Source organism: Ursus americanus, chromosome 17, assembly GCF_024610735.1.
Source record: "Ursus americanus isolate L20-20 chromosome 17, mUrsAme1.1.p, whole genome shotgun sequence".
NCBI lineage: Eukaryota > Metazoa > Chordata > Mammalia > Carnivora > Ursidae > Ursus > Ursus americanus.
Genome location: NC_142143.1, coordinates 23059435 through 23073482, shown reverse-complemented (window position 1 = coordinate 23073482; position 14048 = coordinate 23059435).

Sequence of the window (14048 nt, the reverse complement as noted above, 5' to 3'; positions counted from 1 at the left end):
CCCCATCATCTCCAGTGACTCATACACAGAAATCTGTGCACAGAGATGCTTACTAAATTGTGCACGGCGAAAAGATTGTGCCTCTTTTCCCTTTAGTCCCTCACTCCCTGTTCTCAGAGCCTCCTTTATTAAAGTCTACTTTGGGGTATGTGCGAGGGGATGGGAGGGGGCACACTTGGCTAAATGTCAAGTTGACTTCTGTGCCTCTGTTTCTGTGGGCAGAAGCCCTGCTAGGGCAGGCTCCACTCTGCTGAATGTTTTTCTGTCATTTTAAAAAAGGAGAAGAGCGAAGATGCAAATTGCTGAGCCTGCTCAGGGAGATGGGCAGACAAAGAGCCAATTCATGAGGACAAGTGTGCGGGGAGGGGAGCAGATGGGGGCAGAGGAGGGAGGCGAAGGCAGGGCGCATTCTTCAGGTTCTTTCTTCTGCCTTTTGTTAGCGGATTTATTGGGCTTGTTAAGGACTAAGGAAACACTTGGTGGCCTCTGGGCTTGGGAGGCCCTTCAGAATTCGAAACTCCAGGCATCTCAGGGCTCTCTGCCTTTTAGGACCCCCTGAGAGCCCTGGGAATGGGCTGTTTAGAAATGCAGAGATGAGTCATGTGTTTGCTCAAGGTGGCAGGAATACGACACAGTATCTGACTCAGGCAGGTAAAAGTCACAGCCTCCTGGGGGCTGCCCGGGGGGGGGGGGGGCCCACTTCACCCCCATCCCTGATCTGGTCCTCTGTCCCTCCCCACCCTGACCCAGGCTTCTTTTCAGCAACAGGCCTCCTCCTGAACCGACTGTGCCCCCTGAAGGAAACCCACCCAGGCTGCAAAGAGTGAAAACCCTCTTGCTTCCATGAACATTTTTCTCCTCCTCCCCTCGCCCCTCCCTCCACCCTCAGGTGCAGCCCTCCAGTGGGTGAGGTTTTGATTCCAACAGGTGCAGAGCACATGGTGTCTGCATACCTGGTTCTTCTCCCAGCCCTAATTGGCACTGTGACTTTGGGCAAGTCATTCTCCTCCTCTGGGCCTCAGTTACCTCTTTTTTAAAACGAGGGGGTTGGGCTGGGGTCTTCGGAGCCTTGTCCTGCTCTGACAGTGGAAACCTCAGTGGCTCTAATTGCCTCATTAGAACACCAGGGAAGGCCTTTCTAGTAATTGTCTCCCGGACTCCTGTCTTACCCACTCCCTACTGGGCTCTGCCTCCAAGGAAACAAAAGCAGCTGCTTTCTCCTCTGGGGCTTTCTACGAACTCTCCAGCCCTTCCTGACAACATATGTGCACAGGCATTCTCTGTCTGTCTCCCTCCCTCTGTCTGCGTCCTCTTTTGGAGGGTGGGTGGTACCCCTTTTGAGCCCTGCTTTTTCTCTTGTCTGCTTCTTTGGCTAGCATAGCTGGCCTCTGTCCCAGGTGAGATCAAAGTTCCCTTTATTACTCTCCACCCGGCACATGGATTTGGCAGTAGGCGCTTTACAAATAACTGTGCTCTAGACAGCTGCACCGAGGCACTCGGAATCCAGGTGAAAGCTGAAATAGCTGAGATGCAAATGGCAGGGAATCAAGAGAAAGTTAATCTCTTGTCACTGTCCCTGAAGACATACACATTCCGAGATTTGGCAGCTGCCCTTAGGAGATGGTCTCTATCCTAAAAACCAGGATATTTCATTTTCTGTTTTAAGAACAAGGCACAAATGGCATAGATAGTGCGGTTTTTAAAATTTGCTAAATGAGCCGGCCCAAGTGAATCTCTTATAAAACTCTTGATACGCGTAGGAGTGTGTGCCTTTCCTAGCGGTCAGGAAACGGTTTATGTGTGTTCTGATGGGTGTGTGCTGGGCTGGCTGGGCCACGGATCAGAGATGTGGGAGGAGCCGGTAGGAAACTCAGGTCTAGTTCAAGATCAAAGAAACAGGCAAGTCTGGTAGAATCCAGAACATCTAAGGTCTAAAAACAGAGTGAGTCTAGAAAGGCAGTAGAGGCAGGAAGGGTTACACCCCTTTGGGGAGATTTTGGCAGGTGGGGTCTGGCATGCAGCAAGGCAGAGACCGAGGCACCGGCAGGCAGGTAGGAGATGCTGTGCGATTTCCCATCCCAGGAGAGAGCAACTGCTCTTCGCCTTTCTGACATCCCCCTGGAGGGTGGGTGCTCATGGGTGGCAGGTTTGTGCCCAAAGCCGGAGCTTTGTGTCTAATAGGTGTTCCTGATGTATCCAACTGCCTTCTTTCAGTCGTGTGGTGTGAGATTGAAGAGCGTAGATCCTGGTTTTAGACAGAATGCGTTCAAATCCTAGAGTGGCCAGTTTGCTATTTATATCTCCTAGCTCTGTGCCTCAATTTTCTTATTTACAAACTGGGAGCAATAATAGTGATGGCCCCCTAGGGCGGTTGGGAGGATTAAAAGTGCCTGGTGTAGTGCCTAATACTTTGGTGGATTCAGTAAATGGCAAATACCATCATTTTGACATTGACTTACGGAGTTTTCTAATAAGAGGCAGAGGACAGCAAGTTCTTGAGATACTTCCGCATGCATCGGAATCCCTCAGAGGACTTGTTAACATGCAGGTTGCTGGGTCCTGTCCCGGTCAGTGTGGGGTATGGTCTGTGGAACATACTCTGAGAATCACTGTTCCCTATCCTATACACGAGACATGTGTCCAAATGAGACCATTATTTAACAAACACCTAATTAGCCTTTGCCATGTGCCAGACTTCGTATATACACACGATGCGTAGTAGTACAAACTTTGACCCATTTACTTCTATAGAGACCCTGTGAGGCAGGTTTTGTGATGCCGACTTTACAGATGAGAAACTTCTCAGGAAGTTTTTCAGTCTCCAGACTCTGTAGTGCTTGGCTGGGTCCTCGCTGTAACCCTGTGTGAAGGCAGTAAAGCCACAGTGGAAGGGGTCGAGACCCTGGAGCCCAAGTAGGGTTAGAATCCTAACGCTGCCATATTTGAGCTGTGCGGCCTGAAGCAAGACGATTCATCTTTCTGGGACATTTTCTTTGTCTAAAAGAAGATGAAAAAAGGATGAGACTCGTAACAGCTTACTGGTAAGGGTTTGTCGGGAACAAAGTGAGGAAGCTTATCTGAAGTGCTTGGAAGAGAACAGATGCCCATGAAGGATAGTCTCTCATATTTTCCACAAGTCACTGGCCCTCCTCTTGCTGTGCCACCAGTAATGGCTTTTGCTTCATAGTGGTAAGTGTTCATTTCTCTCCACCTAGATCACCTTATTCTCAACCCAATTTCACTTTCTCTTTATCAGTTTACAACATCTTAGAATGATAGAACTAGAAAATACTTTGGATCATTTATTCCTGACTGTGTATCCAAGTCACCTCGGGATTTAAAAAAACAAAAAAACACCACTTTCCTGGCATTCTGTGACAGGTTGGATTATTCTTCAAAAGTATCCATCTTTCCTCCTAATTTCCACGGGAAGAACATACTTTTCCCCTTCAATGTTTGGCTAGATTTTGTTGTGGTCAATTGGATATTCTACAGACATGAGGTAGTAAAGGCTTGAAATGAGCTTGTGAAGTCAAGCTGGCTCCTTTGTGCTTCTGGTGTTGCCATGAGAAGACATGCATAATGTAGGACCATGGTCCCTGGGGTAGGGATAACATGCATGCACATGGATCAGAACTCGGCTGCCCCAGCGGAGCCCAGCCCTCATCAGGCAACCATCCACTGACCCCAATATGTGACTGAGCCAGCGCCGATCAGCAGGGCCATGCAGCTGAGCCCAGCCAAGACTCACCTGTGGACGTGTGACCCAAATATTTATTGACATAAGCCACTGAGACGTTGTGGTTCTTTGTCAAGGGCCTGATTTTGGCTCTATCTGATTTTGGCTCAGATATTCTGAGTAATAGACTGGGGAGTCCAGGAATGTGTGTTTCTAAAATTCCCCCCACCCCCATGTGATTCTGTTATTCAGCTGGATTTAGGAACCACTGCTCTCTGATCTCATCTCCTAGAGGGAGATGCTAAGACCCAGAAAGGTAAAGTGACTTGCCCAAAGTCTCAGTACCTGGCAAGGTTAGTATTAGAATCCTTGGTATGCTATATTAATACTCATTCTACTGTACCATACTATTCCCATAAAAAATTTAATATGGAAGAAATCCTTCATGTCCCCATAACTGAGATGCTTTGGGCTGAAGTACTTTAATGCTATACTGACGTCACCCATTGAAAACCCACTGATGAGAGGAAATACACAATGGAAAGAGTATATTGACTTTGGTTGTAATTGTATTTACTGTGCCATATGTCTCAGCTGAGGGAAAAAATGGGGTCACTAGATCATGGGCATTAGAAGGAATTTAAAGTACAGTATTCTTTTTCAACTTGGGAAAGTTTATGCGATTTCTAGGCAATTATTTCCTGTAGGAATAAAAATATGTGTTACTCTTTCATCCTGTTCCTCTCGCTGCAGTTTCTCCTCATTAGTGGTTTCCTTCCTCTTGAGCTGCAGTAATGCCCTCAAAGTACTGAATCTATTACAGCTGAAGTTGGTCTTCGCAGACCTGACAGAAATGCAGATTGGCAAACTGAAATGTCTGTCTTGATTCAGACTTATATTTATTTATTGAGCACCTGCTATGTGCCCTGCTCTGTGCAAACTGCTTTCACATATACTATTTTTATTAAGTGTATATGAATTTACAAGGAGTGGGTGTAGACTGTGTGGAAGGAAAAGAGAAAAGAGACACTTATGGCTCAAGGCTGTTATTGCAGACTCTTTTTGTGACATTTCTCTATTTGCCAACACTCTCCTGTTCAGTCTCCCCCATCTGTTTCGTAGTGAAAAATCATCTCTTTCCCATATCACCCTCTAGCCCAAACATCACCTTTTCCCACTCCGTTTACTACACCAGGGACTACTTAAGTAAACAAAGCCAGACAAGGTGCTAAATATTTCCTGGCTGCACCAGGCAGGAACAGGGGCTCCTTCTTGGTCTAAGACTCTCCCTGCTTTTCATGTGGCTCAGTGCGGTGTCCCCTCACATCTTGTCCCAGTTGTTTCTGCCCTGTATAATCTCTCCTACCAAACTCAACTTTGGAAATGCCACACCCCCAGGACCACAGCTCTGAGAGGAGTCATTCATAGGATCTCCCTGATGAAATCCTTCACTGTCCTTCCTGTATTCCATTGCTCAACTCCCACCTGATCTCTCCATTCTGCTCTAAACAGTGCCATCATTCTTACTCCTCTACTTTTTCTCTTCCTGAGTTGGACTGCACACACGTGCGTGTGCGTGCACACATACGCACACCCGTGACAGTCTCTGCTTCCATACCTTGCATCATGCTTTCTCCCCAGCCTGAGAATCTCTGCCTCCATGTGCAGTCTCAGTTTCCCACAGGGGCTCTGCAATGTAAATGAGTGAAGCAGGGAGTGGTGGGGAGCATGGCAAACTGGGGAGGGCACAGCAGGTCGAAAGGGCCCTGTTGCTAGTAGGCCCTAGCAAGTGGATGCCATGTCATAATGTAGCTCAGTATTGACATATCTTCTACATTTTTAGAAGGTAGAAATTCAGATTTTGTATGAAATCTCTAGATTTTTTAAAGGTGTGGACATACACTAAAACAAAATTTAAAAAATTTTTGTATGTGTGCCGAATAAGCAAACCTGCTCTGCACATTTTGTTTATTCAGATCCTACCAAACCTTACAGTCCTTCCTAGACTACCTCTCTCTTCTGAAGCCTTCTTTGATGATTTGCATTGCTGTGTTCTTTCCTCTCTGGGTCTTCCTGTATAAAGAGACCCGGATAGTTATGTATGTATCCAGGGTCCAGAAGCAGAATGCCTGGAAACAAAACTACCTACTAGCTGTGCCGTCTGGGGCCAGGTGATAAACCCCTAGAAGCTCTATTTCCTCATCTCCAGAAGAGAGGGGGTAGCCATAGGCTCTGTTTCGTAAGTGTGTGATGAAGACGAAAGAGAATAGGTATAGAAAGTATTCAACATAATGTCTGACATACAGTAAATTCCCCATGAACGTTGGCTATTATTACTTAATTATTCCACAACTGTGAGCATCATCACATGGTTATTAAAAAGCGAAGATTCTAGAGTCTAATTTCCAGGGTGAAAATCCCTACTCTCCCTCTTTCTAGCTATGTGGCTTTGGGCAAGTTACTAAACCTGTGCCTTAGTTTTCTCATCTGTAAGATGGGGATAATCAGACTCAGTGAGTTATGATGGGGACTTGCCTCCTGAGTCATTTTTCCTCAGCTCAGGTGTGGCACCGTTCTTTCTAATCTTGCACCAGTTATCAGTGTTCAGCTCTCAGCTCCAAATTCAGTCTTCAGGTCCTGGGGTGCAATGATGCACCCGGAGTGTTTTTCCTTTACAGAGAGCATACTGCTCCATTACCAGTAGAGGGCGCTAGAGGAGCACTGCGGGAGGAGGAGGGGCTTCTCTTCCTGGCTTCGTGTGATGCCTTTTCCTTCTTGTGCCTACTGCCTGGGTGATGAGGGGTAAGGGAATGGGTGTGGTTGTGGTGGTGGTGGTAGTGGTGGTGGTGTGTCTTCGTGTGTCTGTGTGGGTGTGTGCGTGCGCTCTGGTGCTACTCTGCCCGGGCTGTGTGCCCAGAGTGTGCAGTCTCTTGGCCAACTTGCTGGCCTGCATGGGCCTGGTGACCACCTTGCAGAGGTCATGCAGGTGATCCAGGTGATTCCCCCTCAAGATGCAGACACTGCCTACTTCAGGCCTGTGCCTATAGCAGCGCCCATTTCCGTCCCTGTGCCCTCCCCCAGCACTAACTCACCTGCCCCGAAGGCCTGGTTCCTGCTCGCTCTGCTACTGTAGGCCAGCTCTGGCTCAGGCAACCCAGCACACGTCTCGCTCCCCATTTCCTGCAGTGAGGTCTGATCCCCAGCCGTAGGGACTCTCACTTAGCCTTTGGGTACTCTTTAGAGTGCTCTTTACATCTCTTTATTGACTCCCCTGTAACTGTTTAAGAATTCTTTTTATTAAACTGCCCCTGTTTAAATTGCTGTGTGATTTCTGTCTCCTGATCGAACCCAGACTGATGTATATGTTGAGTCTAAACCTGCCCCTTAATAATTCAGACATTCTGCTTAGAGGGTTTCTCTGGATCTACTGACACTGTATCTGTTTCCTTTACTACCAACATACTGTTGCATCTATATCTGCTACCAGCATATTCTTGGGTGCTTAAGAGGTACTTAATGAGATCTCATATCCCTGGATCAATGCGTCTTTGCAGAACCCCTTAACCCAAAGAGACTAATGTGGGCTGTGAACTAGACTGTTCCTTCTCAACATGCTATATGTGGTAGAGAACCATTTCTAACCATTTCCAAATCTGTCATAAACCAAGACTTTGGTGAAGTACATAAAAATGAAGTACCAGAAATATAAAATTTTCTAAAAGGCATACAAAATCTAAGCCTAAATTTTTTTAGTATTGAGTTCAGTAGACATAATTACTCTATGAAACTGCTTTGAAGATTTCTAAATACTCAGCCTCAATTTTTATAGGTGTGTTGCCATAGTGTAGAGAGCACACCTTGAACAGCACAGACCTGGGCCATGCACCATTGCCAGGAGTAATACTATGTTCCGTACTTAGATTTTCACCTCTCATCCTCTCATTGCACCTTGCTTGCATTTTGGGGTTTGCTCTCCTATTTCACGGAGACAATGACAAGATTCTCATCCATCCTCTGGTCCTGTCCGTGTGCTTTCTCCAGCACATGCTCCTACTGAGTGTCACTTCTGGGAGATGCGCTTGCTTATTGCAGTAACTTTGCTCTCTTTGTCATGGTCACAGTCTCTCTTCTCTTTATCAAGAGGTGGTAGCTGTGGCAATAAAGCATCCTCATATTTCCCTAGGCTCTAAGCCATTGAATTCATAAACAGACACCCACCAGTCTTCTTCCCACCCCCCACCATGTTTGTAGCTGATAAGAGCCAGAATCTGAGGGTTATTTGCATATGTGACTTGTCTTGATAGCACGGTATGCACCTTCCATTCCAGCCAAAAGCCATGTGGCAAAGCCTGGGTTCAGCCAATCAGACAGGAAAACACAAATGAACTGGCTGTGATGTCCAGCACAAGCACCATAATTGTAGCTTTAAACATTAAAATGGAGGCTAGCGATAGTACCCAATCTCCTTGTCCCCTATTCTGATTTGAGTACAGCATCCTCCTGTCTCTTAATTATTATCATTGCACAAGTCTATCTAAAACTATATTTATGAAATTCTTTGTAATGCATGGTAATTCCACTGAGTTTATTTCCCCATCGTTCCCCTGGGTGTGTGACCTGCCTTCCCTGCTCAGTTTGTCAGCCAAAGATTTATTCTGCATTCAGTAGAGCTTCTATCCCATTGTTGGTGCGCACTAGATTGTAATAGAAATGCCATGCCACCGAACTGTGAGTTGAAGCTGTATTACAATGATACTGCCCCAATTTTACAGATGCTGCCCAGTACCAAAGAGCTTTAATAAAATGCTCAAGGTCACGGCACAAATCCAATGTAGAATCAGGGGTGGGACCAGCTGTTGTGAATTTTGAGCCCAAATCTCTTTTCATTGTATCAGACTGCCTCTCAAAACCACACGAGATACTCTTATCAATGTTGTTTGGTGGGTGTTCAGTTCGCTGCAGTCGATACTGTCAAATGAAATCTTCAAATGCCAGAAGTATGCTGTCAGACACTCTTCACCTTCATGAACTCTAGCGTTATAAGCAGCCGCAGCATAGACACAACCAGGAAATCTATCACCACAGTTAATGCTGGTTGTTAAAAGTATGTCTGTTTGGAAGTTATTCTACAGTGACAATGATCAATGCTGGCATTCATTAAAACAACAGTGACAAAAACAACAAAACCCACAGCCCACCTGAAACAAAATCTAAACTACTAGGATGATATTCCATGGCTCCTAGAGAACCTGGCAACATGTCCCTAATAATGCACATAATCCGATTCAAAATCATGGTGATATTGAATATGCTTTTTTCCTTTCCCAGGGTATTCGGATTACCCCTCCATCCCCCAGGCACAGGTCAAGGCCAGTTAAGATAGGAGTATAGAAAACGGAATTAAAGACAATTTAACGTAAATTGCCAGCATGCATTCTAGGCGTTTAACAGTCATTGTGTAACTATTCACAGAAAATACTGTGATTGATGTTTTACTGACATTCACTCTAATTCTTACATCAGTCTTGTAAGGTAAATTTTATAGGTGGGAAAATTGAGTCTTGGAGAAGGTAACTTGCCCATGATCAAGATAGTAAGTAAATGGATTTCAGATTGGGACTTTCTGGTGCTAAATATTATCTTTTTTCTGCTCCACTCTGCACCTTCCCTTTAAGAAATGGTAAATCACAGTAATTAACAGTAGTGTTTTATTTATTTACTTTTAACAATAATCCGTGCATGGTTGGAATTACACCAATAGTCAATGTGACCTGTTCAAAATATAGACAAACTATGGATACTGAAAGCAGAACAACTTAAAAATATTAAAAGTCGGTATTCTGACTCTGATTTATAGGGTATATTTTAGATTACCAACTCTAGTCATAAAATCAAAGGAAAATGATGAGAAAGGTATCATAATTTTCCTGGCATTAGGAGATTTGTTCTTCCTGACTTTAAAGCTTCGCTGTTAGGGGGCATAGGAAGGAATTTGGATTGGAGAAAATGAGGCTTCCTGTGGGAGATTCACAAGTTTTCTTTGTTCAGCCGGCATTCGCTACCCTCTTCCCAGTTCCATGTGTGCCCCCCAAACCTTTTCACTTTTTTTGACTAAATTAGACTAAGTAAAACAGATTTAAGAATTCACCTTGTCCATGGAGTTGGTGGATGCCCATGATGATATATGCAGCTAATTTGGGGTAATGCAGAAACAGTGATTATTATAAGGATATCTTGAATATCTTTGACTCCTTTCCTTTTTTTAGCTTTATTAAGGTATAATAAATAATTGACAAATAATATATGTATATACTTAAGGTATACAACTTGATGTTTTGATATTGTTATACATTGTGAAATGATCCCTGCCATCAAGCTAATTAATGTATCTATCACCTCACACAGTTACCATTTTTGTTGTAGTGGTGGTGAGAACACTTGAGAATCTATCCTCTTAGTATATTTAAGGTATACCCTATAGTATTACTAACTGTAGTCACATTACTGTCTATTCGATTTCCAGAATTTATTCATCTTGTATAATTGAAAGATTACATACCCTTTTGACCAACATCACTCCATCTTCCCTTTCCCCCCAACCCCTGGAAACCAGCATTCTGCTCTGTTACTATGAGTTCAACTTCTTTAGATTACAAATATAAGTGAGGCTATGCAGTATTTGTCTTTCTGTATCTGGCTTATTTCCCTTTGAGTAATGTCCTCCGGGTTCATGCATGTTCTCTCAAATGGCAGGATTTCCTTCTCTTTTTTTTTTTATGGCCGAATAGCATCCTATTTATGTGTGTGTGTGTGTGTGTGTGTGTGTGTGTGTGTGTATGTATATATACACACACACATACACTCATCTATCAATGGACATTTGGTTGTTTCCGGATCTTGGCTGTTATGAATAATGCTGCAATGAACAGGGGAGGGCAGATATGTCTTTGAGATATTGATTTCACTTCTTTTGGATCTATAACAAGAAGTGGAATTACTGGATCATATGGCAGTTTTATTTTTAATTTTTTGAGGAACCTCCATATGGTTTCTGATAATGGCTGTACCAATTTACATTCCCATAAATAGTGTATAGGGGTTCCCTTTTCTCCACATCCTTGCCAAAACCTCCTATCTTTCATCTTTTTTGGTGATAGCCATTCTAACAAGTGTGAAGTGGTATTTCACTGAGGTCTTGATTTGCATTTCCCTGGTGATTAGTAGTGTTGAGTATCTTTTCATATATCTGTTGGCTTTTTGTTTGTCTTCTTTTGAGAAATGTTTATTCAGGCCCTTTGCCCATTTTAAAAATTAGATTATTATAACTAATATTATTTTAGTACTGAGGTGAGTTTCTTTATATATTTTGGACATTAACCTCTTATCAGGTATATGGTTTGCAAATATTTCTGCCATCCATAGTTTGCATTTTAGTCTGGTGATGGTCTCCTTTATGGTGCAGAAGCTCCTTAGCTTTATGCAATTGCACTTGTCTGGTTTTCCTCTTTTTGCTTTTGTTGCTTTTGCTTTTGGTGTCATATCCAAAAAAGTCTTCCCAGACCAATGTTTGACTGCTTTCTTTATTTCTAGGAGATCATGGCATTCCAAAGCCTTCTTCACAGAACATATTGACAGTTTTTTTCAGAATTGATAGGCAGCACTTAATGACTTCATTTTGCATGTGTCAAGACTGAGGCATCTGGCCACATTTGTCTGAGGGAATGCAGTCAGTGATAGGGAATATAAGTCAAAATCTGGAACCTCTAATTCCTCATTTGACGTCAATTTAACAACACATTAGATGTTCAGGTGTTGCTGGTATTTTGCAACCATTTTAATTTCATAGCAAATTTCTGACAGAAATATATAGAAATACCATCAAGACAGCATTTCTATAATTGAATTCTAACACGGTGCTAGTCATACTCTGCTCAATAAGCAATGAATATGTGAGAATATTCTAAATGACGTCAAGCAGAGTGTTGGGTCCTCGGAGGACACTAGGAAAATATGAGATGTGATCTTACCTTCAAAACGCTCAGAGTTTGCTTTGAGAAATTAAACTTACTTCTGCAAAGTCATCACAGCCCAAAATATGTGGTGCTGACCAAAATAGCTGGAGGAGTCAAGGGTGCAGAGAGATTGACTGCAAGCTTCAGGGTCCATGGAAGACATAATTGTTGAATCTTAAATGGTGGGTAAATTTCAATAAGGACAAGAGGAGAGGAAAGAGAACATCCCACACAATATTTGCACAGTGCTTTTTAGCTGGCAAAGTACTTTGACGTTCATGAGATCAATACCCCCAATAACTCAGCAGGAAATGTTACTGTGATTCTCGTTTTATTGATGAGGATCCTGAAGCTCAGAGAGGTTAAGCAGACTTTCTCAGGTGACACAGCTTGTAAGGGATAGAGCTTAGACTCAGATTCATGCCTGATGCATGTTCCTTTGTGCCAGATTTTGGAAGGTTATAAAACTAAGCAGAGGGGAATTATTGTTAATCCCAGACTACATATATAATATAATAAAAAGTGGAGTACAGGAGAGTTTGAAAGAGGAGACAGGGAGAGGAACCAGGCTTCTCCCCAGCCATCAAAGCACCTCGGTTACCCCTGTCATGTGCTCATGACATTCAGTTGTACTTGTCCATCTCTGGTCTGTCTGTTCCTTCAACTCTGAGCTCCTGGAAGGCAGGGCTCCACTTTTGGTTTCAGTAAGGTCCAGCATACTGCTCATCTAGTAGGAGATGCTAATAATATTTTGAATGAATGAATGAAGTAGTTACAACTTTGATCTTGGTCTGAGGTAATGATGGTCTGGTGACAACAGTGAGGCTACACCAGTGAAGGTGAATCCATGGAAAACGGTGAAGTAACAAAGAATTATCCAGGTGGAGCCCATAAAGGACATTAAAAGCCCTGCCAATATTCCGTGTCTTAACCTGGATGGAGGATTAAATGGGTGCTTGTTTGCTATTGTTCTTTAAACTGAACATACACTTTTCTATATTTTATACTTCAATAATAAAATGGGAAAAAAACAGAAATAGAAAAAATAGGTAACATTTGGTGACAGACTTGATATGAAGGATAAAAGAGAAGGATAATATAACAAAACAACTTCAAGGGTTATTAGTGTGATATACTGCCTGCCAGACGTGGGACACTTGGAGGCAGAGATGAGGTTAATTTTGGAATTTTCAGGGAGCCATGTGACTGCAGCTTAAAGTCTTATGGCCACGTCTCCATCCTGGGGAGTCCCTTGTTCCCTTTGCACCTGGGCTCCATGGCCTAGGGGGTTGACTTACTTCCTTTCTTCTCTCAAGTGCCAGCATCTGCTTTAAGTTAGGGGGCTGCTCTTCTTCCAAAACAGATTTGGTAGCCAAATGATTCCTTTTCACCCCTCTCTTTATTAGTGTCCCCCCAAATAAACGCATAGAGACTGTTTAGAGACTTTACTGCTGACCTCTGTGGGACTATATAAAAGGTTAGCAAAAATTAAAAGTACTTGGGGAGTTATAAAATTTGCAGAAATCTTACCAAGTTCTGTAACAGTCCAAGTCAGCATTTCTGCGTTTTTTAGATAGTATTCAGAAGTCTCTTTCATATCATCCTAAGAGCCTTTCTTAGATGATTCTAAATGACAGTCTAAATTTTTATATATGTAACTAATCCTGGCTGTGTGCTTATAATGTGCCAGACGATATTCTGAACACAGGACATATTTAACCTAAAAAAAAAAACCTACCCTGTACATAAATATAGATATATACATGTATATATGATATATATACACTATATAACATCATTATGATATATATAATAATATAAAATATACTATTATATACTATAATGAAGAATTAATTATATACTATACTATTATATACACTGTTATTACCTCCATATACAGATGAGGAAATTGAGGCATAGAAAATGTAAACACTGAGCACCAGGTCACAACTAGGAGGTGGCAAAGGTGAGATTTGAACCTAGGCAGCCTGGTCTTAGAGCCTGTGTCTTCCTGTCTTTTAGAGTGACCACTGCTCAGGCATAGCTCCTGGAGGGCTGAGGCCAGGGAGCTTTGTGATGTTTGATGCAATCCATGGTTCCTTTCTAAATCTCATGGTCCAAAGATGGACCAGTCAGGCTCAAGTTGTCATTTCTACCCTTAGACATTACTCTCGTGGATTTTAGGCTGTTGTAAAGATGCCTCTCTGACCTTCCTCTGGCTGGCCCCAGAAATCCAGATCTTGTCCCAGGTTCTCAGGGAAATCCCTTCTCTATCTGGTTTATACGGATTTCCTCCCCTGGGTTTTGAACTCATTCTGTGTAGACTTGAAATTGTCTCTCCTTTGTTCTTCATTCAT